Below are 26879 nucleotides of genomic sequence, written 5' to 3'. Positions count from 1 at the left end.
CAAACCAAGACATTGTTCTTTAGAGAATTAAAAAAGGAAAAGTGTGTAAAAAGGATTTTTCTCTGGAATGTTGCGAATAACCTCAAGCAGGATAAAGGATCATTGCTGGTTAAAAGGTAACCCTGTCGAGGCTATGGACGCCTGCTGGCAGCAGAGGCTCTACCTGCGACTAAGGAGCATACTAAAGGACTGATAAACAGAGAAGGCTTTATTTTATGTTTTACAAAGACCAAGTAACAGCTGATTTAGATGCAAAGACGAACTGGGTGTACAAATAATTGAAACGGAAAGAGTTTGAAACGAAACATCATAGGCAGTTTGAAGTCTCATTTGTCTTATCTTTTTATAATAAAGTTCAAAATTTTTAAATTTTTCAGAAGTTTTTAAAAGCGTCAATAGAAATAACAGAGATAACTGGTTCTCCCAAGTGAATCGCCAATTGTTGTGGCCAGCAACAACCCCCCCTTTTTTCATTTAGTATCAAATCATGATACCGAATGAATGGGGACCCTTAGATAAATTTTTTAAGAAAAGCTAGACTTTCTTTTTTTTTAGTTACAAATCATAATTTAGAAAAGGCATCTTAGATATTTTTCTATGGAAGACGATATGTCTTTTAAAGTTGCATATGCGAAAAGATAGGAAACATCTCTGTTACTCTTCTAAAATCAAAATACACGCCACCCTCATGATTAATAACGACATCGCATCGCACCATACTGATGTCCATAACGAAAAGCCAAGAAATTCGCCGATCTGCGATATTGCGATCGCTAGATCGCATATCGCAGAAACAAGCCAGACGAGATTTGGCAAGCACTAGGTTTTGCGATCTGCGATATTGCGATCGTGCGACATGCGAGGGTACGTCAGCAAATCATAAAATCACCTTAGTACGAATCCTTCGGGCGCGCCTTTCAAAGGAAAAGCCACTTACCATTACCTGACCTGAAATCATGCGCTTTTAATGTTAGTAAGTAAATTGGTTGTCAGTCATTAAGAGGATTAAAGACGCGTGCCTTGTTGGATATTTGCTTCACGTAAGGTGGCGTAATTGATTTATCTCTTGCATTTAAAACTCTCCCATCACCTTTCTGATCGGACATTCCATTTCACTTGTAATCTGCAGGAACAAAGCGCAAAGACGACTCAGAAAGAAACACAAAGTAAAAATGGGAAAGAAGAACAAGGCTCAGAGCTCCGAAGCAAGAGAGAAGACCAAGGAGATGGCGCCCCTATACACAGATACAGCCTGCAATCGAGATGCAGGAATCTCCACATGGGAAGGCATGTACATGCTATTAGAAGAGGAGAAGCCGAGAATAATGAAAGTGACTGTCGTTGCAGGTGCACCACGCTCCTCTGAAGCAACCCTAGAAGACCTAGCATGTTCATTCCTTCACAGAATAGCGGCAAGGCCTAAGATTCTACCATACATAGATATGGTCAAGTGGATTCTGGATGATGCAGAATTAAACAATAGACAATTCAAGATTCAGGGACATGGGCTCGTGGGATCTTTCGCCGCCCAAGATCTGAAGCTAATGTACCATCTGCCCGAACCGCAAGCGACCTATAATGCAGAATTTCTTAGGAAGTTCGCAATGGAGAACCCAGATCTATCGGACACCACTAAAGAATGGTCTAGAAGAGATGAGCCGTTAAAGAAGGATAAGAAAGGTATGTACAGCACTGGTTCCCTTACTTCTCCATATTGTTTTGTTGCAGCCATGCTGTGTAGGTTGTTTGGTATGCCCGATATCAACAAGTTTTCATCTGAGTGGCTGCCATTAATCGACGTTGCCACAAATGCCGATTTAGTAGATTGGGCTAAAATTCTTTCCAATACTCTATATACGGCTGTGGTTAGTTACAGGTCCAAAAGATCCTTTTCTCAAAGGGTATATCCTCCTTTCTATTTGGCTGCCTATGTTATGGATTCTGTTTGCCTTGTATCTAATTTCCCCATTATGGGATGGAAATGGACTACCCAAGACCCGTTGCCCATTCACGTCTATCACAAAGTCTTGTGGAATTCCCAGTTTGCCCCTCATTTTTACCAGATTTGCCATGGGCTTATATTGCCCATATATATAATGATATATGGTAAGGACCCCCCAAGGTGCTCTCCCGAAGCCGAGACCGACATCATCTCCATCGCAAGATCGTTTGGGGAAGAATGGTTTACTTACATTCGAGTTTATGGAAGCACTGTTCCTCCACATGTCCTACCCTTGTATGTCCCAGATAAGCTTTTGGCTCGCAAAATCGCTTATCAAAACTGCTCCGAAGGCGGCTTAACCAAAGAATTAAAAGATAAGAAAAAGGCCATTTGGCCTCAATTTCCCGTCAATTGTGGGGCCTTCTCTTTATTCGATGCAGGACACGCTTTTGATGAGGTGGAAAACGTGACGTGCCTTCAATTATATAAGTTCCCGGTGAGGCCATTCAACCCAAATAAAGTTTCCCAAGAGTTTACTACGAACGTCAAGATAAGAGTGTTCTTCGGACACAAAGATTTGTTTGACAATCTCTTTCAGGGTAAGAGCTCACTCAAAGAGATTTTGCGAGAAGCTCAGTCAAGGTTATCTCCAGGTGAACTCCAGAAATTCACATCATATAGAGATAGAAGGCTGGCCAGCATTCCACTAGAAAGGCTACGAATACCTACTAGAGAGCCAACTCCGAGCATCAGCCTCAGCGAGAACTCTAGCACTTCCAAATCTAAGTCCAACGCCGCGCGAGAAGGTTCCGAACACCCTGAAGAATCTGTGCATAACAAAAGAATTAACGAAGAAGCAGTCAAAGATACAGCTCGGTCCAGTGTAATGTTTCAGCAACAAGTTATCACCTCGCCACCAAGAGATGTTCCCCCTCCGGTTATCGAAGCTCCTCTTGTCACAGCAGAGCTAGATAAAGAGTGGGAGTCCTTCAACGAATTAATCAACCTCGAAGGGCAAGTCCCAAAGACACCTGTGAACGATACACAGGAGGTGCAAGAAGTTGCTCCAACCGTAGTCAGCATTACCACAGAAGCAGAAGATCTCTCCATCACTCCATCCTCAGAACTTCTACTTAACGTAGGAGAAATTCCCCCACTAGATGTGTTCTACAGTCCCCAGCATAAAGCAGTTGTGAGAAGACAAAGAAAGAAAAGAAAGCTCGAAAATGCACTGTCTCAAGACGCTGAACATTTAGACGTCTTGTGGAAAGACCCAAGTAATAATCCAACAGAAAATCTTACGAAGCTGTCTCAAATTGCAGGAGCGTATGCTTCTGCAACTATTGACAAGGCCTCTGAAGTTCAGCAGCTCTTAAAGGAACGAGAAAATCACATACAACTGCTACAACAACAGTTACAGCAAGCCAACGCAAACAATGAAGCTTCCAGACAGCTCGAAAAGCTCCAAGAAGACTTCCAACAGATGCAAATAGGCTACCAAAAGAGTCTTGAAGAAAAAGAAAAACAACTGCAGGCGGAGCAAGAAATGCACAGAGATGAACATAAGCTTGCAGAGTTTATTTCAGAGTCCATCGGCTTGAACGAGCAACTACTGCAACAAGAAGAAGAATTGGGGCGTAAAATATCACAGTGGAGGCACTTCTGTGAGCTAAGCGACAAAATCACCAGTCAGGTGGTGGAATTGTGAAGCGAATATGATCAGAACGACAAGAGAGTGACAGAGTATCTGACTTGGCAAGACGATGAGAAGGGAAAAAGAGCAGGAGCACCTAGAATTAATGAAAATCATAAAGAAATGCTCTTTAATAAATGGGACGAGCAAATCACGCAGGCAGAGCAAGCAGCAGAGGCAGCAGCGACACAGGCAAGTATTCTTATTGACTGTGTAAATGAAAATTTACACAGGGCCAATTTGATTTCAGAGACCACCCTGGGATACCTACCAAACAAGTTGCAACTGGAGACAGAATGGAGGTAAAAGGCACAGGCAAAAGGGAAAGCTATCCAAGCACTGGCTAGACTAAATTGGGAAAGTTACTGGATGTACCTGGTTAAACTACATAGCCAATGGATGACGGTAAAGTGTATCATGAACGCAACCGAGAAGCTAGCGCCAGCTCTTATAGATGCAGTTTTCGCAGCCCAGCTCAGAACGGAAATTAGCCAGCCGACTCTTCTCAAGCCTATGTTAGAAACATGCAACTTCAAAGACCAAGTCCACAAGTAGTTTTATTTAGAATGTTGTTTCTTTTTGTTTTAGTTATATTAGAAAAAGGACGGTTGTTTGAAAACCGAATCCTTAATTTTGTAATGATACTATTATTAGGATTAGGACATAGTATTTTAACCCTTCTCATTGCATTGGAGAAGGGTCCAGAAATTTGTCAAAAACTTGTCCTCAGAACATGCACTTCTGCACCTCAGAGGAGGTTTTGATGAATGGAAGGATCGGATTTATTGATATTTGCATCTTAATGTCTGCTACTGATATTGCATTTCTGTACTCTTAGTGGGTGTTAGAAGTAAGTAGAAGTAAATCATTATTGCTTGAAGTTTGTGAGTAAAAATTAGTCATAAATGGTACTTTTATCTCTTGATGAATTTCTACTTATTTGCTTAGAGTGATATACAACTGATGTTATTTATATGTTAATGTATAAATGTGTGGTTACCATTTGGCACTTTTGTATGATGGCGTCATTTGTTCATGCTTGACATATGAATTATTTATCATGCGATATGCAGTCCACAACTGTCCTGTTTAACTTCTTATGCAGAATGGTTTATCTTAAATGGTTTATATTCTTATAGTAGCTGAATAATCTTCATTACCAGTTATTATATGAAATCTTTTTAGATCGCATGATGGAAAAGATATACCCCGGGTTAGCGTAGATTGCACATGTTGTTTTCATTAGATTTCAGCAGCTTATAGTCAAATCATGAGTTAGATTTAAATTAGCTCTCAAAAGTTCTCAAAGAAACAGCATAATCAAACCCTACACACACACACACACCCCTTAGATCGGGAAGCTGGTCCCGTTATCCCCAGTTGGACCCGCTACACCAAACGGGCAAGGAGCCGCCAACTAGGTTCCCGACCGGGTGGGTATCCCCCTTGTTGTTGACCCGATTTCAGGGCCCTCAACATATTTGGCGCTAGAAGGAGGGCCTGAGCATAATACCTGTTGGAATGTTTTTGAATTATAAATCTTGAAACAGGATGACTACTCACGAAGTTCCTATTTGGAGTTGCATCTATGTTCATACCTCTTCCAACATTCCACCGGATGTGGTAAGGCTATTGTCTCAGGTAAAGTTCAATGGTAAGAAAAACTCTTCTGCATTCAATCACGCCCTTCAGTTCATACAAAAAGTTTCAACTTCTGATACTTAGAAGATTGATGAAGGCGTTTTGTGCAGGATTTTTACTCTTACCTTCACAGCAGAAGCTACAAAATGGTGCAGAACCCTCCCAGTTGCATCAATTCACGGCTGGGACCAGTTCGTTAAGATGTTCATCTTGGAATTTGATTGTTATGATTACGACCAGGTATATGATGAAATTGATTATCTTAGAGAACAAGATGAACCCGTAAGGGATTTCAATATGCGATTTCATCTTAAATGCCTACAGTATGATCTCGAAAATGAGCTCACAGACGAAGAATCTTCAGATTACGATGAGTATTTCCTACCTCCTGTGTCTGACCAATCAGAAATTAATTCTACCTTTGTTAGCTTTTCTTCTAATATGAATGATCATTCCAAGTTAAATACACAAAGCATCCATAATGAAGAAAATCTACAAAGCCTGGGAGTCATGCATGCTCTACTACCAGAAAAGAGAGATGAAGATGCTAAGAGAAAAATTACCTTGGAAACAGAAGATGACTCTGATAATATCATTTCAAGTCAACGAATGTAGATGCCAAGGTTAGATCAATCAAATGTTTCTCTTTCAAAAAGTATCAGCGCAAAAAGGTATGATCTAAAGCCCGACATTTGTGATGGATCTGATGAACAAAGTTTCTTTTATGATGTTTTTAAATGCATTGTTCCAGATTTACATTTTTCTCTTTATCCTGATGTTTTTAGTGATGACAACCTTTCCCCTCTTAATATTCAAGATATCTCAAAAACTACAGAGGGTTATTTAAATGACTCATCATTAGGTTTTCAAGTTAAAGAGATTGCATTAACACAGCTTTCGATCAAGGATAAAAAGGAATTGCCTGACCTCCCTTGTCAGAAAACATACAATGAAAAAGAGGAACCTAGGGAAATCTGTAGAGTCTTTTGTGATAGTTACTTTGACAATGATAATGTTGTTGGGTTTTCTCAGATAACTCAACTAGGGTCAGAGGATAAAGGACATCTTAAATCAGAAATCATGTCAGTCCACCCTCATCTCGAAGTAGAAGATCACTTAAATGATTTTACTATCCCAGGTAATACCCCGATCTATGATTCGTATCATGAGGAAAGCTCCATCCCAGTTTGTAATCATGACCTAGTTCCCTATTCACAAAACCTGGCTAGTTTTTGTGAAAAACAAGATGTTACAAGTAAAGCCCAGTCGTGTTGTAACACTATTTGTATAAATTCCCAATCATTCCTTTCTCACTCAAACTCATTATGTACAAAATCGGATTTCTTTTCAAATCTTCAAACTTTGGATAGATTATGTTTTAGCGACTTACATATGAGAATTTTCTTCTCAAACAAAATCACAAAAAATTCGAAATTAACAGATAAAAGGTTACAAGTCATTGAAATCAAAAAATCTTGTCCACAATTTGACTTGTTGTCTTTCCTATTGCGACATCATCAATTCACAACTGAGATTCATTCTGATTTTTATGATCCAATAGGTACCCAGTTGGAAACAACTTTGCATAAGACAAGAAAATCAGCCAGAATTCCAATTGAGGTTCTGTTTTTTTATTTCTCAGCCAACAATTATGATCCAAGAAAAATTCGTTTCTTTTTATTAATGCTTGGAAGATTCATTCGGCTAGGAATAAAAATGAATAGATGGTTCCATTGGAAATATCATTTCACATAGTTATTTCCTGTATATGGTTAGAATAGGAGTAGGAGTAGTTTAGTTAGGTTTTTTGTTTTTAATAACTGATAGGCAAAGCTATACATATTCTCTTCATAACCTCAGAAAATATTTGCCTATCATTCCTTTTTAATTTCCTCCATAATAATGTTTGTTCTGGTTCAATGACATTTGACATTTACTGAAGATACCTTGTCTCTGTTTAAAATTTGGAACTTCTGCTACTATAAACAGGAATCTTTTAAGAAAATTTGATCTTTATTATCGTTAGAACTTCAACCCATATATGATGATAGTTTCAAACTCCAAAATTTTAAAGAAAGCTATCTCAGTATAGGATTTGTTTTAAGTCAGCACAATGAAAGGTATCAATCTTAAGATAAGTATTCTCTGTCAAAACAGCCTTTATCGCCCTATCATTGTCGTCCAGAACTTTCTTAAGGAAAAACAATGACTTCCTCCCTGCTAAAAGGAAATTACAGCATTCAGAGAAACAACCCAAGAAAAACACTATATCTCAAAGAATAAGAGGTCTCATCACGAGCCGGCTTATCATGATCACAGATATTATAACTTGCTGACTTTGCCAATACTGTCTATCAAAACAGGGCAACGACTTAATATTGTTGCAATCAAAAGACAAGAGGTCTCATCACGAGCCGGCTTGTTCAGCAAAAGTGTAAATCAAGTGAATGACTGTGTCATAATTTGGCCACCAAACCAAGACATTGTTCTTTAGAGAATTAAAAAAGGAAAAGTGTGTAAAAAGGATTTTTCTCTGGAATGTTGCGAATAACATCAAGTAGGATAAAGGATCATTGCTGATTAAAAGGTAACCCTGTCGAGGCTATGGACTTCATAATGAAATACACGAATAGAAACATCAAAGAAACTAGAATAGACTAGTAGGCCATCACATGAATATGTGGCACTTAAAATTACTATAGCTATTGGATCCTGAGGTGCCCAACGGCAAACATATTCCAATTCAGAAGCATCATATATAGAAATTTGGCTCTCCTGCACAACTATAAATTGAACTTGATTAACATTGTTAAACTGAATTGTAGTATATGTAAGTGGTGATGGAAATCTTCCTGTTGGTGAATGTATGGCTTTTTATTTAAAATTCTCCAAGTCATTTACATTCCAGATACAGAATTGTGCATCAACCCTAGAGGATGCCAATGCTTTTAAATATTTGGAAAAATCCAAGCCAATTATCCTCTTCTGGTGCCCCTCAAGTTTCATGATTACGTTTCCAAGTTGAATATTGAAAAATTGAATTATTGAATCCTTCATTCCAATGGCAATGATGTTATTATCCAAACGGTGGAAAGCTAGACATGTTGTTGTTGGACGATGGGGCATGTAGTTTTCCATGAGCTTAAATGTCTTTGAGTTAAACAAAGACACTTTCCCACTGGAAGAAAAGATTATATATGAATCGTTATTTGTCAAAGGTATGAAAGGGACGACTTCTTCTAGGCCTCTATCATTGTTATCATTTTTCATAATGGCACCACCAGTTGGCTACCAAAACACCGGTTCAACATTTGGGTGTACCTTGCCAGATGCATTTTGAACATTATGTTTCCACAACCATTTCTTATGTGCAGCATTACTATCCAAAGTTAAGAGAGAAGGACATGAATGCGCATAAAGTAATCTAACAATCATTCCTGTTGGTAGTGGGTCTGCTAATCTGATAGAACTACAATGGATGGGATTCGTTACCTCAGCAAAATTCCATTTCATGTTCCCACTCTCATGTTTACCCTCATCTTCAAACCTTCACGTTACATCCACCATTGAATTTCTTATAACGCCATTCATTGATGCTAATGGTGGAATTATTTATGAATTTTTTGCTTCACCAGGAATAGGGCCAGTTGTATTTGTGGCACCAGTAAGGTTGAGAAGTTGTCTTTGTTTCAATAAAATGGGTTCTCTACTGGTTGTTACAAAACGTGATAATCAGATGAATATCTTAGCTAACGCAGATGGAGTTGAGCTTATTTTTATGCTGGAAAGTACAAGGTTGACACCATAATCAAAGGATTCACTTATGAACCTTATTAGTGCAACATATACAACTAGAACTATTCTTGTGAAACAGAAAATTGACAAATAATTCCACCAGTAGCATCGATGAATGGCATTGTAAGAACTTCAATGGTGGATGTCAAGCGAAAGTTTGAATATTAGGGTAAAGGTGATAGTGGGAACATGAACTGGAAGTTTTCTTATTGCAGGTCTATCATATTAATAGACCCACTTCCAACAAGAAAGATTAATAGATTACTTTGCGTGCATTCATGTCCTTCTCTCTTAGATTTACACAACAACGTTTCACATAAGCAATGGTTGTGGAAACGTAATGTTCAAAATCCATTTGGAAAGGTAAACCTTAATGTTCAACCACAGTTTTGGCAGCCAACTGGTGGTACCATTATGAAAAATGATACCAGTGATAGAGGCCTAGAAGAAGTTTTCCTTTGCATATCTTTGTCAAAGAATGGTTCATATATAAACCCTGCTTCTAGTGGGAAAGTGTCTTTGTTTAAATCAATGACATTTAAGCTCATGGAAAATACATGGCCCCTCCTCCAGCAGCAACATGTCTAGCTTTCCACCCTTTGGATAATAACATCATTTCCATTGGAATGTAGGATTCAATAATTCAAAATTTCAATATTCAACTCGAAAAGGTAATCGTGAAACTTGAGGGGCACCAGAAAAGGATAATTGGCTTGGAATTTTCCAAAGCTTTAAAAGAATTGGTATCCTCTAGGGCTAATTCACAACTCTGTATCTGGAACGTAAATGAATGGGAGAAGTGTAAATCAAATCCATAGATTCAGCAGTAGGATGATTTCCATCACCCCTTACAGATACTACAATTTAGTTTAACAATGTTAATTGAGTTCAATTGCTCGTTGTGAAGGAGAGCCAAATTGTTATCTATGATTCTTCTGAATTGTAATATTTCTACCATTGGGAACCTCGGGATCCAATGCCTGCACATATTTCGAGTGGCACATATTCATGTGACAACCTACAAGCCTATGCTAGTTTCTTTGATGGCTCTATTGGTGTATTTGATTTTGAAGTCCTAAGGCCATGTTTTCGTGTTACCCCTTCTACATTTATACCAGATATGGGCTATGGAAATACCTATCTAGTTGTAGTCACTGCAAATCCATATGAACCTAATCAGATTGTTGTAGGATTGAGCGATGGAAGTATTCATGTGACATGAGCCTAGTCAAAGGCTATAAAAACATATTGTATTATGCATATTGTACTAATATCGTAAAGGGAGAGATTTAAATAATGTTGTATGTATATTATTTATAATATATATGTATATATTAAAAGATCAACCTCCATTGTCAAATCGGCCCTCCTGCAAATCGACCTCTCTTGAAAATCATCCTCTCTATGGAAATTCGCACTCGTCCTAGAAAATCGACCTCCCTTTGGTAATTTGAACCACTGGAGAATATTGTCCCTCTATGTTGTAGTGTTTTAGGAGCACAAGTGTAGCAAAAGATGCCCACTTAAAAGTGGCTTGTTCCCTACAAAGAATCACAGTCAAAATTGGTGTTGTTAGTGGACAAACTTAAATAAACACAACATTGTAAATAGTGCAAACAATGCATACATAAACATAAACTAAACAAAGAGGAACATAAACAAAACAATGCTCAAATGGAGCAAACACATCAATAATATATGGAAAAATATCCTTTTATTGATTGTTGGTGGTAGAGATTGAATACAATAGATGAATATTAGACACTTGAAGATAATTATTTTAGCTATGGAGCTCAAAAATCCTTAGCAAGGGGGTTTCTTTCGTCAATCTCTTTGCAAGTTTCTCCTCTCCCTTAAAGAAGTGTGAAGACTCTCCAATGGTGGATTCCTCTTCTCTCACTAAGATGATGGGTTTATTAGAAGCAATATAACCAACATGCTAGTGCTCTTCACTTTTTTGGCTTCAATAATGCAATGTTGGTTTTCTCAAATAGCAATTTGTCTAGCATAACAATGTCTCATGTTTTGGTTCTCCCATGGCCTATTTATATAGAAAAATTTTGAATCCTTCTTCCCTCTCTTTGTACATGTATGATAAAGAAACATGAGTAGGACAAGATGATTCCATTGAGAGATGCATATCTCCAAGGAAACTCGAATTCGGTTGTACTAAACTGAACTCATCTCATAGAATCGGCCCCAAGTGTGTAAAGTGGTCCCGAATTGTGTTGACGGTGCTGGAGCCGCCAACATTCAGGGGATCACCCGGGCATGAAGTCCCAACCAGACCTCACACCTTTTGGTGTGGGAGTCCCATCCAGTACAATGGCCCAGATTCCATTATCTTAAGGATTTGCCTCAACTCTTGCTTGTCAACGCAGGAAAGTGGTCTGCTTTGTCATCAAGAAGTGAGATTTGCGTGCCTAGTGAGTGTAAGTGTCACTTGTGTCAATGGTTCTTTCACTGTTGAGGGAGAGGGTGAGAGTGAGTTTCGTGTCAATTGTGAGTAGTCTCAACGCTGCTAGGGACACACAACACAACAGGACGTACACAACTTTCGGCGAAGTAGTCCATACGGATGCAGTAGTCACAACACACAAGGGAAGATAACATGTATAACACTCAGCGGATTAGTCCACAAAAGTGCAACGGTAGTTTACAGCAAGTTTGATGTGAAAGTTCTATCTGATGTCCAGGAGAGTAGTCTACACGGGCGAGATAGCATTAACAACATATACAACAAATTTCCATTAATAGATTATGTAATACAACAAGTGAAATAGTTCAAATGTAGAACACAAATTAAAGCAACATGCATCACAAGTGTTAAACATTAGTCTTACAACAATTACAATACATGTGTGAAAAAGTGATGGCCTATTAGCAGGCTTCTGAATCAAGTGAAGTTTCCAAGACACATTGTTACACCATACATCACTAACCACATGTGAGGGGTGTTGGAGCCACCGCTTAGTCCTCAAATAAAATATTACGGACTCTCTTTGCTATGTGGGAGGAGATGATGTGAAAAAAAGTCGTTTGCATGTACAAATGAGGGGGTATTTATAGCTGTGGGTGAAACTAACCCTTGTGGTTGTTCGACTACCCTCATCACAGTTTGACTTCCCTGACATTTTGACTTTACATGACTCTTTGTACAACAAGTGGGTCTCTTGGACTTCGATGTTACATTACATTGATTGACAACATGGCCCACAGTATTAACATACCCACTTCCAATAAGAAAGATTGTTACATTACTTTGCGTGCATTCACGTCCTTCTCTCTTAGCTTTACACATCAACGTTGAACATAAGCAATGGTTGTGGAAACATAATGTTCAAAATCCATCTAGAAAGGTAAACCTAGATGTTCAACCACAATTTTGGCAGCCAACTGGTGGTACCATTATAAAAAATGATACCAGTGACAGAGGTCTAGAAGAAGTCGTCCCTTGCATAGCTTTGTCAAAGAATGATTCATATATAAACCCTGATTCTGGTGGGAAAATGTCTTTGTTTAGATCAATGACATTTAAGCTCATGGAAAAATACATTCCCCCTCCTCCAGTGGCAACATGTATAGCTTTCCACCCTTTGGATAATAACATCATTTCCATTGGAATGTAGGATTCAATAATTCAAATTTTCAATATTCAACTCGGAAAAGTAATCGTGAAAATTGAGGGGCACCAGAAGAGGATAATTGGCTTGGAATTTTCCAGAGCTTTAAAAGAATAGGTATCCTCTAGGGTTGATTCACAACTCTGTATCTGGAACGCAAATGGATCGAAGAATTGTAAATCAAAATCCATACGTTCACCAGCAGGATGATTTCCATCACCCCTTACAGATACTACAATTCAATTTAACAATGTTAATTAAGTTCAATTTCTCGTTGTGAAGGAGAGCTAAATTGTTATCTATGATGCTTCTGAATTGGAATGTCTACCATTGGGAACCTCGGGATCCAATGCCTGCACGTATTTCGAGTGCCACATATTCATGTGACGGCCTACTAGTCTATGCTAGTTTCTTTGATGGCTCTATTGGTGTATTTGATTATGAAGTCATAAGGCCACATTTTCGTATTGCCTTTTCTACATTTATACCAGATATGGGATGTGGAAATACCTATCCATTTGTAATCACTACAAATCCATATGAACCTAATCATATTGTTGTAGGATTGAGCGATGGAAGTATTCATGTGACCTGAGCCTAGTTAAAGGCTAGAAAAACATATTGTATTATGCATATTGTATTAATATCGTAAAGGGAAAGATTTAAATAATTTTGTATATATATATATATATATATATATATATATATATATATATATCTATATATCTATATATATATATAGATATATATATTAAAAAATAATTTTTTGTAACTCCCTTATTGAAGAACCTTTTTAAGAGGTGATAGTTTGGAAATTGCTTCAAGAATCATTTTTTGAAACTAATCATGACAGTTAGGAGCAAGAATAAAAGACCAGAAATCAGACATTAGAGGGGTTCAGAAGGGGACATTCACCCATGACTGGCATTGTAAACATAAATTCTCTTTGAAATCTGAATATATATTGCAGTTTGATTCCAATATTTGGAGTTTGTAGTCGTTTTTTTCCTCTTGTGTTTTAGCATTCATATATGTATATTCTTCTATTGGACTGTAAGATGAAGTTGGTGCTTTAGTTTAGTTTTTAATGAATTTACTTCATTGTACTCATGAAAATTAATCTTGAAGCCCTTAATGAAGCGCTTCACATTCAAGAATCACATTCACATTTTCTCAGTATTGCATTCTTATTTCTACAGTAGTTTAAATTCGTATTCATAAGAGTGTGATTTGAACTCTGCTTTCTACTCTTCTTCAATCCATTCCTTTAGTCCAACACTCTACAACTCTCATAGTTTCTCTGGCCATACTGATTTGGAAGGCTAGGGCTTTAGAACTAGAAGCTTTGCTTGCAAGGCCTCCTAGATTGTTCTTCCATCCATTGATTTTAATTATTTTTAATCAATCTCAAGATGTCTCAAATAGGTGGCAGGCCTTTCGGAATCTCAAATACCTTGGAATGATTGTCCAAGACTTTTTAGAGATCTGGATAAATAGATGATTTTCATGTTTGAACCTCTAGTGAGCATAATTGTGCAATTACACCTCGTTATTATTTATTTATAAGATTTGCCATGCCATTAGAGCTAAGTATCTTTCATGGTTTCCATACGATACCCCTTAAAGATTCAAAACCCTCATCTGAAAGATTAGTATTATAAATAGTCGTCCAAGAAAAATATAAAAAGTATGACCTTCGAGGGTTTGTCTGCAACTGAATGAGTTCTTCTCTTTCATTAGAATAATTGAGACTTGTCACCCTCAAGAACTAGTTTCATACTTTATAAAACCTAGGGGAAAATATTCTAATAAGTTCCCCAACAACGACACGAAAAGATGTCAAAAATGTTAGGAGATAGTTCTTGGTTGTGGAGAATCAATGCCCGAGACATCTTGAGATTGATTAAAAACAATTAAAATCAATGTATGGAATAACAGGCCATGAGGGCTTGAAAGAAAATCTTATAGTTCTGAAACCCTATAATTCCAAAGAAGAATGGCCAGAGAAACTATGAGCGGTGCAGAGTGTTGGACTAAAGGAATGGATTGAATAATAGTAGAAATCAAAGTTCAAATCAGGCACTTAAGAATCTGAATTTAAACTACTGCAGAAAGAATAATGCAAGACTAAGAAAATGTGAATGGGATTCATGGATGTGGAACACTTCATATAGGGCTTCAAGATTAATTTTCATGAGTACAATTAAGTAAATTCATTAAAAACTAAACTAAAGCACTAGTTGCATCTTACACTGTCCAACAGAAGGAAAGACATATATGAACGCAGAAACACAAGAGAAAAATAATGACTATACCTTCCTAAAACTGGAATCAAACTCCAATATATATTCAGATTTCAAAGAGAATTTATGTTTACAATGATATTCATGGGTGATTGTGCCCTTTCAATGTTTGATTTCTAGCCTTTTGTTCTTACTCCTAGCCCTAACTGCCTAACTGTCATGATAAGTTTCAAAAACTGATTCTTGAAGCAGTTTCCAAACTATCACCTCTTAAAATGGTTCTTTAATAAGGGAGTTACAAAAACTATATATATATACATATATATATATATATATATATATATATACATATATACATATATATATATATATATATATATATGTATGTATATACATATATATATACATACATATATATATATATATATATATATATAGATATATATATATATATATATATATATATATATATATATATAGATATATATATATATATATATATATATATCACATTATTTAAATCTCTCCCTTTACGATATTAATACAATATGTATTTCTAGTCTTTGACTAGGCTCGGGTCACATGAATACTTCCATTAGTCAATCCTAAAATAATCTGATTAGGTTCATATGGATTTGCAGTGATTACAACTAGATAGGTATTTCCATTTCCCATATCTAGTATAAATGAAGAAGGGACAATACGACAATGTGGCCTTAGGACTTCAAAATCAAATACACCAATAGAGCCATCAAAGAAACTAGAATAGGCTAGTAGTTCATCACATGAATATGTGGCTCTCAAAATACATGCAGCCATTAGATCTCGAGGTGCCCAATGGCAGACATATTCCAATTCAGAAGCATCATATATAGAAATTTGGCTCTCCTGCACAACTAGCAATTGAACTTGATTAACATTGTTAAACTGAATTGTAGTATATGTAAGTGGTGATGGAAATCTTCCTGTTGGTGAATGTATGGCTTTTTATTTAAAGTTCTCCAATCAATTTATGTTCCAGACACAGAGTTGTGCATCAGCGCCAGAGGATACCAATGCTTTTAAATCTTTGGAAAAATCCAAGACAATTATACTCTTCTGGTGCCCCTCAAGTTTCATGGTTACCTTTCCGAGTTGAATATTGAAAATTTGAATTATTGAATCCTTCAATCCAATGGCATGATGTTATTAACCAAAGGGTGGAAAGATAGACATGTTGTTGCTGGAGGATGGGGCATGTAGTTTTCCAGGAGCTTAAATGTCTTTCAGTTAAACAAAGATACTTTCCCACCCAAGGCAAAGATTATATATGAATCATTCTTTGACAAAGCTATGCAAGGGAAAACTTCTTCTAGGCCTCTGTCACTGGTATCATTTTTCATAATGGTACCACTAGTTGGCTGCCAAAACAGTGGTTTAACATTTGGGTTTACCTTGCCAGATGGATTTTGAACATTACGTTTTCACAACCATTGTTTATGTGCATTGTTACTGTCCAAAGCTAAGAGAAGGACGTGAATGCGCATAAAGTAATCTAACAATCTTTCTTGTTGGCAGTGGGTCTGTTAATCGGATAAAACTACAATGGACTCGATTCATTACCTCAGCAAAATTCCATTTCATGTTCACACTCTCACCTTTACCCTCATCTTCAAATCTTCACATCCACCATTGAAGTTCTTACAACGCCATTCATTGATGACACTGGTGGAATTATTTTTGAATTTTTTGCTTTGCCAAGAATAGGGCCAGTTGTATTCATTGCACCAATAAGGTTTAGAAGTTATCATTGTTTCAATAAAATGGGTTCTCTGTTGGTTGTTACAAAATGTAATAATCGGATGAAGATCCTAGCTAATGCAGATGGAGTTGAGCTTATCTATATGCTAGTAAGTAGAAGGTTGGCATCATAATCAAAGGATTCACTTCCGAACCTTATTGGTGCAGTGAATACAACTAACCCTATTCTTGCAAAACAGAAAATTCACAAATAATTCCACCAGAAGCATCGATGAATGGAGTTGTAAGAACTTCAATGGTGGATGTCAAGCGAAGGTTTAAATATCAGGGTAAAGGTAATAGTGGGAACATGAACTGGATTTTTTCTTATTGTAGGTCTATCATATTAACAGACCCACTTCCAACAGGAAAGATTGTTAGATTACTTTGCATGCATTCATGTCCTTCTCTCTTAGCTTTACACAACAACATTTCACATAAGAAATGGTTGTGGAAACGTAATTTTCAAAATCCATCTGGAAAGGTAAACCCAAATGTTCAGCCATAGTTTTGGCAGCCAACTTGTGGTACCATTATGAAAAATTATACCAATGACAGAGGCCTAGAAGAAGTCGTCCCTTGCATAGATTTTTCAAAGAATGATTCATATATAAACCCTACTTCTGGTGGGAAAGTGTCTTTGTTTAAATCAATGACATTTAAACTCATGGAAAAATACATGCCCCCTCCTCTAGCAACAACATGTATAGCTTTCCACCCTTTTGATAATAACATCATTGCCATTGGAATATAGGATTCAATAATTCAAATTTTCAATATTCAACTCGGAAAGGTAATCATGAAACTTGAGGGGCACTAGAAGAGGATAATTGGCTTAGCATTTTCCAAAGCTTTAAAAGCATTGGTATCCTCTGGGGTTGATTCACAAATCTGTATCTGGAATGTAAATGGATGGGAGAAGTGTAAATCAAAATCCATACATTCACTAGTAGGATGATTTCCATCACCACTTATAGATACTACAATTTAGTTTAACAATGTTAATTAAGTTAAATTTCTCATTGTGAAGGAGAGCCACATTATTATCTATGATGCTTCTGAATTTTAATATGTCTACCATTGGGAACCTCAGGATCCAATGCTTGCACATATTTCGAGTGCCACATATTCATGTGATGGGCTACTAGTCTATGCTAGTTTCTTTGATGGCTCTATTGGTGTATTTGATTCTGAAGTCCTAAGGACACATTGTCATATTGACCCTTCTACATTTATACCAGATATGGGTTGTGTGTTACAGGCCTATTTGGTCACATCACTCCTGAAATGTAGATCAGTACTATTAGGTCTCATCAAACCCTAATTAAGTTGTTACCTGACCTAGAAAAGTCATTATATTAAATTCTTCCTTCTAGGAAAATTTCCTCACCTAAAGCCTTGCTGAAATGCCTCCTTGAGACACTACCATAGCCTTGGTCAGGGGTAACTGCACTACAGTGCACTTAGGCCCTCTTTGACCTACGCTGGGCGAGATTGAGCGAAATTTGCATAGGGTTCTAGTTATATTCCTTAACTCTAGATTATTCTAGAAGGAGACCATCTCTTATCTCCTCCTATGAGCTTGAAATTGGATAGGCTAAGGATCCATTAACCTCCTATCCTCTCATCCCTTGCTCCATGGAAACTAACTCCAAGTTTGGAAGGTCATTCAATACCTTCATTTATGAAAAAACCACCTCCATTTCCTATAAATTGAGCACTCATCATAGTGATCAGGGGGCTAGAATCTGAATTTTGTAAGGAAATTCTGTTGGTTTGAGAATTGAGTTCATGTTAAGGACTATTATGCTGCTAGATTGGTGTGATTTTGATGTGGCGAGGGTTGGACTGAAGCTGGAGGAGTGGCACAGGATCGAATTGTATTCGGTGATACTCTTCCTTCTACATTAATAAAGAGTTTATTCTTTTTCTCATATTATTGTTCATATCTATGATGATTATGTGTTTCAATGTCTTTGATTCCATTGGTCTATAGTAGATAGATCATGTGTGCTTTGATCATTTTTTGTTTATGTTTCTCTTGTTATAGGTACCAATTGAGCGGGTTTAGTTCAAGTGGGAGCGACGGGAGCAATTCAAAAGGGATTAAGGAAGCGATAGACTACAAGTAAGTTCCTTCATCTCCTCTATCTACTATAGGAAAAGGTTAAACTACTTTCTTTCTGTTGTTCTAGGTGTATCTACCCACCTAGGGAAAATGTGTTTATCCATAGATGCAAATTCCATATAACAAATTGGCGACCATACTGGGGAACGATTGTCATTCTTGGTGGCTTACCCTCATCATATTACACCCTAGTAGACTTTGCTTGACTTCATTGATCTTATTTTAGCCTTTTTGAATTGTTTTTGGTCAAAACATTGTGCTTAGATGTCTTTTGATTGGCCTCTCTGGCACTAGCGCAGGCTTGGTCAGGGGACAACGCACTGCAAAGCACCCTTGGCTTAGAGACAGTGCTTTGCAGCACAGTCTCTCCCACTCAGATCTGCACTGATCCTCCTTAAGCCAAAAAACCCTCTTTTGACTTGGATTTTTCCAAATTTGCTTTTGAAGTTGTTTGTTGAAAGATCAATGATTGTTATGGTTTTGAAATCAATTTGAATTTCCTCTTATAGCCCTACTTTGACATTGATTTTTTAGTGTTTCGTAAGTGGTTTATTTATCATTATCAATTCATTGTCAAAGTTAGCTTATAGTCGATTAATCTTTTCTAAAAAACAAGTGTCTTAAAGTCTTCATTTATTTCAAAAAGGAATTGTCGTAAAGTCTTCGTTTCATGCAAAAAGTATTGATTCATTGTATGTGAATTTAGTTTCCTTTTGTTCATCTAAACATTAAGGGAAATGAAAATAAAAACTTGCATTATACATCTAGAGGTTTGTGCGTGCTTGTAGGAATAGTAGAGGGAAATTGCATTAGATGTGATCTATGCTCTTTGATTAAACATTATAATTGCTCTATCCCTTAATAGTTACGGTTTTCATTGTTCAAATCAAATGAAAAGAATGTTTATCATCTTAGTTGCATTCTAGGAGTTTCAAAAACATCATGTGGTGAACCTTGAAAGGCAAATTCTTAAGAAGATCAACTTAAAAGTTATTTCAATTAACCGAATGGAGCATTGTAACTTAATGCATAACATTTAGAGGTCTAGGCTAGAGACGTGTTCTAGCATCATTAAACATAGTAGTTATCATTAATTGTCTACAATACATTCCGAGTGTGATACCTCATTCCACGTACCTTCGAGTATATAGGGGATTGTTATAGTATGAAAAGTATAAAGGAATGCTCTCACTGTGCGGTTTTGCATTAGACAGCGCTAATACGGATTAGGCCTTCACGTACTTTCAAGTATATATGGGAGGACTAAATTATGTTACTATCCATGTAGACTAATAAACAAAATTAACACACATAAAAAACTACCAGACATAAAAATGGCAGAAAAGGCCTCAACCTCACTGTGTTTTTCTCATCATGCAATCCAATGTACACATAATGATAATAGTACAAATAAATACATGAGGAAGTTTGTCCCAAGATAATATGTCTATCTTGGACACTATGTTTGAGAAAATATATCAACAACACACTAATATAGGAGCCTAACTAGTTGGAGAGAATCTCTCAATCAACTAAGCCTAAATTGACTCCTAACCATGAGGAACAAACTCAATCTAGAAAGGTAGGATTAAATCCAACTTTCTTGATTTTAATTAATTTAATTATTTTGGACTTATAATTGTTTTCATCACATGAGAGTGATACTAACATTTCCCCCCTCAATGATAAGTCCAAAATAAGAACCAGGAACCATCTTCCAAGTTCTCATGCTGAAACTGTTGATCCTCAAAAACATTTGCCTAAAAAACCACCAAAGCTGGATCCTGAAGAAACTACAATATGAAGAGACCATGAGTTAGTTGCATGTCTGATTCATCTCTGAATGTCGCTTGACAACTCCATCACGTGCCAAGCTACAAAAGGATCCAACTATCCTTTGCTTGAAATCAGCATCCTGTTTCCATTGAAAATATTTGATGAACGTCCATTGGCATATTTGTTTGTCCATTGAAAAAAGTTGATGAACGCTCATTGGCGAATCTGCTGATGATGATCACCCACTGGCTGATGACGTTGAAAAACAACTCACTGTTTCTTTTGCTTTGTTTGAAAACTGCTCATTGATGACTTTGTTGTCGATTGCCCATTGGCGAATTTGTCGATCGCCCACTCACAAATTTGTTGATACTCACTCACTGACGAAAATGCCCACTAGCTGCTTCGTTGATGTTGTCGAGACTTTCAGTTTGACAACCACTGTCAATTTCATTGACATTTCCCCCCCTTTGTCAGTTGAAAGGAGAGACAATCTTCTTCAAATTATTTCTGAACTCCCCCCCTTCAGGTGTAGGAGTGTTTCACTGGTGTACTCCCCCGTTCAATTGCATGAGAGTACCATATTCATTTTTACTATTGGGTGCAATATGTGTGAGTGAATTCGATTGTAAAACTTATACAATCTTCTGACCGTGGATGACCATTCCCAGGGATCAATCCATGAATAATTGATCTTCAATCTGGTTGATTGTTTTTGTTTGCTGCATTGTGCTGATGAATGATTTGACTTGCCACAATGGTGACAAGGATGGAGATCAAAACACTGATCTTCCAAATGACCGGTTCTTTGACAATGAAGGCATTTTGGTTTGACTGCAACTTCAGTTTGTGTGTATTTTTGTTTGTTTGCAACTTTCTCAGAACTAGCCGATGTGATTTGTGCAAGAAACCATGCATTGAGAAAACTTAATGGGCCTTGAATAATCTGGGATATGCAAGTTGGTTTGGTATCATCTTTGACATATCCTAAGCCTCGTCGATTTCTATTACTTTGGATTTCTTCCCATGGCTTGATGATTGGTTTGGAAGAAAGTTGAACTCGATCAGGGACCACTTTGACACTTGAGGTTGGTTGGATCAGTGACTTGGAATCATCAGTTGTATTTTTATTGTTCAAAGACTTGGAACCATCACTCTTCTCTAGCAAATCAGTTCTTTGTAGTTGCGACTCCAGTTGAAGGAACTCAATCATTTCATGTGCATGTTGAAGATGCACTTGTATATCAGCAAGAGTTGTTTTGCTGATGTTCACTATGTCGCCAGCTGATGATAAAATCAAATTGTTAAGAATTTGGGACAGTTGAATGTGTGTTGCCATGTTAGCTTGCTCACTTGAATTCGGACTCGCTTGTACTGTTGCTCATTGTTCATGCTTTTAAACACTTGCTACAGTTTTATAACTTGGTTGCTTGAACTCTTGATTTCACGCAAGCTTGATGATGATCACTTTGCTTGAATGCTTCACTAACACTTTGTGAATGCTTCAATCAACTTTACACTGGCTCGTTTGTTGCAGATGTCGTGCTTTGAACTTTCACACTTGATTTTGACACGATCACTTGCTTGGTTGTTTGAATGACACGCTCACTTGCTTTGTTGTTTGAATGACACACTCCCTTGGTTTATTGCTTATTGCACTTGCATTAAACACTAGCTTGATTTGATGCTCACTTGAAGAATAGAAAACTAGAATTCACACTCATTTGATGATGATTGCTTGCTAGATGGCTTGCTTGAAATTGCTTGATTGATTACTGACACTTTGTTCTTTCTTGAATGTACTCACTGAATGTGTTAATTTTAAAAAGGAAGGGTGTCAAACACTGTTGAAAATGCACCCAAGAGACAAATGACAAGTTCAATCTTGATGACTCAGTTGAAGACTTACTTGACTTAATGTATTCACCTTAACAATTCAAATTAGGGTGTCAGTTACAACCGAGAATGCACCCGTACAATTCAGTTAAAAAATGTTTATCTGCAAGTGATACAAAAAGTGTTGATGATGTTGATGTCGTCTTGGCTTGAAATGCTTGATTTTGTAGTGTCCTTAACTTGATTGCTTTGATTACATGATGTGAAATGTGCTTGCTTGGAAGATCATCTTATCAAGTTGATGATGTGACGCTTTGTGCTTGTGTACTTAAGCTTGATTACAGGAGCTTGATTAAGCATTCTTATACTTAAGCTTGCTTATGTGCATGTAGTTGTTTAAGCATCATACAAAGAGAGTGTTTTGATAATCTGAACATAATTCATGCACACGCATTCATTACTCATAGTGTACCTAAGATCCCTTATTCAATTTCGAGTGGATCTAGGACACAAGCACCACAAAAATTATGATTTTATTAATTACTGGAGTACACCATTCTTCAATGTCACAACTTTGTCGTGGAAAATTCTTAATGAGAATGCCACACTTGCAAACTTTGGGAGCAAATTGTCTTCAAAAACTGCCTGCACTGACTCAATTGCTCTCAAAGTAAAAAATTACTTTGGATTACAATAGTGACTTTCACTTATCACTCCAAATAAAAAAATTCACTTATGAATTCAAATATACTACCTCTCCACTAAAAAATCACCTTCTTAAACTCCATTAAGAGCACCAACAAGCTACTCAGCATCGAACGCCCAAATTAACTATGAATTCTTGTAGTCCATTTACCATAATATCGCTAATTCTCGCCACGGGCATCCTCCCATTCATTTCATATGCCCAACAACCAATCCAGTTGAAATATCCATGTGATCCTCATGCTACTGAAACAAAATCCTATGCTTTTTGCAACACATCTCTCCTAATAAAAACCCTCATTGAAGACTTAATAAAATGGCTGACATTGCGCGAGAAAGTGGGACAGCTCTCGACCTCGGCTGAAGAAATAGCAAGACTGGGAATACCCAGTTACAAATGGTGGTCTGAGTCCCTCCACCGCATTGCGACTAATGGAACAGGGGTTCATTTCAATGGGACCATCAAGGCAGCTACCAGTTTTCTGCAGGTTATTCTTACAACAGCTTCCTTCAACCAAACCTTGTGGACTGAAATTGCAAAGGCCATTGCCATTGAAGGTCATGCAATGTACAATTCTGCTCAGGCGGGTCTCACATTTTGGGCCCCTAATGTTAATATCTTCAGAGATCCTCGTTGGGGACATGGCCAGGAGACTCCTGGGAAGATCCTTTACCTATCAGTAAATATGTTGTTGCATATGTATGTGGCTTTCAAGGAGAACAAATAGATCCTCACATTCATGAGCCTAGCAGGTTAATGCTCTCTGTGTGTTGCAAGCATTTTACTGCTTATGATCTCGACAATTGGAATCAGAATTTCTGGAGGTTGATCCCACTGGTTGCTATGGCCAGTAGAATGATGTGCTTGGCAAGGGAGCATTGAAGACTATATATAGAGCTTTTGATGAAATAGAGGGGATCAAGGTGGATCTATGGACGAAATTGGCTGCTTACAGGCGACCCAATGTATGTAGGACTATGAAGTCTTCTGTGCAATAAGGCCCGAAAGTAGATGATAGTGGAGCTGTTGACCTAGTGGCTTATGTCAAGGGTGGCTCGATACCTAGCTCAGTGAAAATCCATGAACACATTACACAGAGAATGGCTTAACGGTTTCAATATGAAATTGAAGTGCTAGCTATGGGCTCATGCGAAAGAGGCACACACCTTGATGTATGAGACCAAGGGTTTTCAGTGAAAGAGCTAGCAAGTTGAGATATGCTCGTAGAGTGACCCAATGGACGTTATCAAAATTTACTGAGTAACTATGCCATACATTGGCCTAGTAGCTTGTGTGAAGACTATGGTGCCTGGCCGAGAAGGATGACGCACGGGAAGAGTTGGCCACAACAAAAAGGTTCAGAGATGGCACAATGTTGTGGATATGGAGCGTGGTGGCAGAGGGTGTGAGGATTTGCTAAGAAAATTGGCCACGATTTTATGCAGAAGGGTGCCACAAAGGTCCTGCATAGAAATTGCTAAGAAAAGCAGCGTGGAACCAAGTGAAAGTGAATGATATTCTGTAGTCGCCTGAGGATCTGGAGAGACTTTATTTAGATCTCCATCTTCGTAAGACTCTGCACAGTCATGATCCTCCCATAATACGCAACAGGGAAACTCAATCAAGACTATCGATTCAAAGATTGATATATGTCCCTTCAGAGATTATTGAATGCGATCTTTGAAAATGAAATCGGCTCTGCCTTCAATAAAATTCGATCACTTCTTAGTGTGTCATGCCAAGCAACTTCCTCAAGAAATTGGCTTCACTGATGTGATTCAACAACTATCACCCTTGCAATAAAGCAACAGTCCAGTTTTGCAAGAAATTAGATGTCGACCCACTTATTTCGCTTCTACGAAGTCAAACATAAATTCGGCTTTGTGATATGATAAAAAATTGGTCTAAGAGAAATGCAAGCTTGGCCCTCGATCTGTGGCTAAGGAACTGAGGGCTTCAATCTGGAAGCAGATGGTAGCTGCTGGAGTCAAAATGATTCCCAGCAACACTTTCTCGTACCACAATCAGGTTCTGGACACCACTGCCATGCTTGGAGCTGTTCCTCCTAGGTATGGCTTCGCTAGCGGTGAGATTGGATTCGACACCTTTTGCAGCCAACAATCACTCAAACTCGGAGGTCCAATAACATTGGTCTCTCCACATATCAAAACACTCACAGACTTCACACACACACAAACTAAACCACACTTATTTTATTTATTTACAGAGAATAAAATCTCAGATTTATGCCATCTTCCGGCCCATATTGGCTTCTCTAATACCACATGTAGACTAATAAATAAAATTAACACACATAAAAAACTACCAGACATAGAAATGGTGGAAAAGGCCTCAGCCTCACTGTATTTCTCTCATCATGCAATTCAATGTACAAAGAATGGTAATAGTACAAATAAATACATGAGGAAGTCTGTCTCAAGATAGTATGTCTATCTTGGACACTATGTTTGAGAAAATATCTCAACAACACACTAATCTAGGAGCCTAACTAGTTTGATAGAATATCTCAACCAAACTAAGCCTAAACTGAATCCTAACCATGAGGAACGAACTTAATCTAGAAAGGTAGAATTAAATCCAACTTTCTTGATTTTAATTAATTTAATTATTTTGGACTTATAATTGTTTTCATCACATGAGAGTGAGGCTAACAATCCATCCATAGGTAATCGAGTCGGCCGCCTTGTACACAGTGATACATCAAAAACAACATTCGAGGAGATTTCCTGCACGTATGTTAAGTCCTTGGTTTACTGAGGCAGTATATTGCAGTTCACAGATGCTTCGTAATCCTTTTGCCTAGATTATCCCTCTTTTGTTTTTTATGTTATTTTGATTAAAATAAATTAATTGACCGTAGATAACATCCTCCATGTCACTTCTTAGTTGATCTTAGGTTGAAACATATGGCAACAACTCTGGATTCCACCGATCAAGGAATTCCTTTTTATGGGAATCCTAGTCCTTTTCCTCCTTTCAGAAATATTGGTGCTCCTTATATGGCTACATTGTCCCTTTCGAGACTTACCATTGGATTTCTAGTATGGTTGTTCTCAACCTCTTTGGCCCCGCAATTGAATATTCCTACAACTGGACAAAACCAACCTCTAGCTGATCCTAAAGTTGACCCTTTTCCCTCTTTGTCGGTTGTTTCTTCCTCCCCTTATTCCTCTTCGCCTGGTCAAAGTATTGGAACTAATAACCAGGTGGCTAAGAAGAAGAAGAAGAAGCAAATTTAGCAGGGGGCAACCAACCAACCATTGCTTTGAATGAAACTTATGATGAGAAACCATCCGATAAACCTCACAAACTTCGATATCCTTGCAAAATTTGTATGGGAGACCATCTTCTTCGAAACTATTCTGGTATTCCTCAAATCTTAAAAGAATGGTCTTCTTGTTCACATCATCCTATGTCATCAACTTTTGGAGATCATGTTGGTGACACACCATCAACTAGTGGTAGTAAAATTCATGGAAAGAAGGGTAAAGTTAAGTTTCCCTATAGATTATGTGAAGGGGATCACCCCATTCACCTTTGTCCCTATCTGGATGAAGCCCAAAAAGTGTTGGATAACCGTCCTGCTTCTCCGCAGTGACTTCTATCTGGTTACAGGAGACTCTCCCTTAATCCTTCACTAGTTGATGAAGTGACTGGCCCAAATCAACCGTCAATCAAACCCACTCTCTCTGAATG

At 37.6% G+C, this 26879-nt stretch overlaps 1 pseudogene; it reads left to right on the top strand.

Annotated features, from left to right (window-relative positions):
- Positions 1–23289: 23289 nt before the first annotated feature.
- Positions 23290–23889, top strand: LOC149258746 (putative beta-D-xylosidase 6 pseudogene; annotated as a pseudogene).
- Positions 23890–26879: the final 2990 nt, after the last annotated feature.

This window comes from Pinus tabuliformis, chromosome 6 (genome assembly GCF_031772625.1).
Source record: "Pinus tabuliformis cultivar Carrire ecotype Pingquan chromosome 6, CPIR1, whole genome shotgun sequence".
Classification (NCBI taxonomy): domain Eukaryota; kingdom Viridiplantae; phylum Streptophyta; class Pinopsida; order Pinales; family Pinaceae; genus Pinus; species Pinus tabuliformis.
The sequence above is the reverse complement of the archived record's forward strand: the minus strand, read 5'-3'. Positions and strand labels throughout refer to the sequence as shown.